Raw genomic sequence first — 1,731 nt, forward strand, 5'->3', positions numbered from 1 at the left:
ATTATTAAGCGTACGTAAATTTCATCCGTCTAATTGGCTATACAAATGCTTGTGCAAAACAACTTTTTGTGCTGCCCTGATTATACATAGCAGGGTAATCCCTTTTCACAGGAGCTAGGACGGCAATTTCTGATGAAGCAATTGCTGGCGATCTGTTGCTACACAGTTCTGCCAGAATTCTATCAGATTTGGGCAGTAGATGTTGATGCACCATTTTGCATTATGTTCAAAGTAGCTTCTGGAATGTGGTGAATTGCTGCAATCTGTTGCTGTCTTTTTAAACCGGTTGCTTTCTTTCCCCAGCAAACACTCTTCTTTGGAGGCATAATATATGTACATATTAAACAGAACAACAAAAGTTATAACAGATGGCAGGGTCGGTACTTTTCACATTTCGGTAATTATTCAGATTAACACCTGCACGATTACCTAACCCTAACCCGAATACTAACCCTAACCCTAAACCGTAACCCTAAAACCCTAACCCTAACAGCCTAGTGAAAATCGTGTGGGTGTTAATCTGAAAAATTACCCACATTTCTAATGAAGTTCACTGATTTGCAATGTATTGTCTATAAGCTCCGTAGTTTGTATATTTACAAAACATTGACGAACATGAGTTGTATTGTAGTGAATGCTTGTGTGTACGTGCGCGTGTATGCGTTTGAAAGAGTGAGAGAGAAGAGGGAGAGAGGAAGAGAGAGAGAGAGGGGGAGAAAGGAATAGAGAACGGGAGCAATGAAGAGAGAGAAAGAGAGGAAAGGAGAATGGAAGACAGTTATAAAATAGCAATGCGTGCGTGTGTTTATATAAGAAACACTCACAAACTAAATCTTATATCTATAATGTTGATGTGTATATGTGTTTATGTGTATGTTGTTGTCACAAATCACGTATGTGTGCTTGTGTGTGTTTTTATGTTTCTATGTTATGAAAAATATGTTAGAGGTAGAGGGATAGAAAAAAGCTATTAAATTGGAGAGAGGAAGAATGAAGTAAGAGTGAAAAGGTAGATAGCAGGAAAGAATAGTCTTAAAGCAAGTTAATCTATGACTTTGTATGTATCACTTTCTCTCTCTCTCTCCTCCTCTTTTACTCTTGCTCTCTATATTATATGTTGAGCGCGTGATCGATGTGTAAGAACGCCGATACAGGTAGAAAGGAAGAAATATAAAAGTTGCTAGAAACAACAGCCAAATCCCCATTAAACCACACTAAGTAAACAGAATTTCAAAAATCTAATTACTGCATTGGAAAGTTCACATCGAGAAAATTCCATTGATGTAAAAATTTTAATGAAAAAGTGGAAAGTGAGAATTTTTATAAACTTTTAAAAAGGCTTCATACAGATACACAACTTCAGCTTTATATATATATATATATGGACTGGCTTGTGCGGGTGGCGCATAAAAGACACCATTTCGAGCGTGGCCGTTTTCGTGCGGGTGACACGTAAAAGCACCCACTACACTCTCTGAGTGGTTGGCGTTAGGAAGGGCATCCAGCTGTAGAAACTCTGCCAAATCAGACTGGAGCCTGGTGTTGCCATCCAGTTTCACCAGTCCTCAGTCAAATCGTCCAACCCATGCTAGCATGGAAAGCGGACGTTAAACGATGATGATGATGATGATGATGTATGTATGTATATATATATATACTTTTATTAAAGCTGCAAAATTGTCACAAAACTGTTACTCTGAGTTTCACATTCCTGTTTGTCAGACAGATGTG

General features: G+C 38.2%; 1 protein-coding gene and 1 long non-coding RNA gene across 3 annotated transcripts in view; both read left to right on the top strand.

Annotated features, from left to right (window-relative positions):
• The window catches only part of LOC106881236 (prolyl 4-hydroxylase subunit alpha-1), a 55,001-nt gene that overhangs the window by 18,727 nt on the left and 34,543 nt on the right, over window positions 1–1,731 (top strand). The gene's annotated exons all lie outside the window — the stretch shown is intronic.
• LOC128248907 (uncharacterized) overlaps window positions 7–1,731 on the top strand; it is a 3,633-nt gene continuing 1,908 nt past the window's right edge. Inside the window, exon 1 of the long non-coding RNA XR_008265060.1 lies at window positions 7–376. This is a non-coding gene — a long non-coding RNA (uncharacterized LOC128248907). The remainder of the gene's footprint in view (window positions 377–1,731) is intronic.

Source organism: Octopus bimaculoides, chromosome 10 (assembly GCF_001194135.2).
Source record: "Octopus bimaculoides isolate UCB-OBI-ISO-001 chromosome 10, ASM119413v2, whole genome shotgun sequence".
Classification (NCBI taxonomy): Eukaryota; Metazoa; Mollusca; class Cephalopoda; order Octopoda; family Octopodidae; genus Octopus; species Octopus bimaculoides.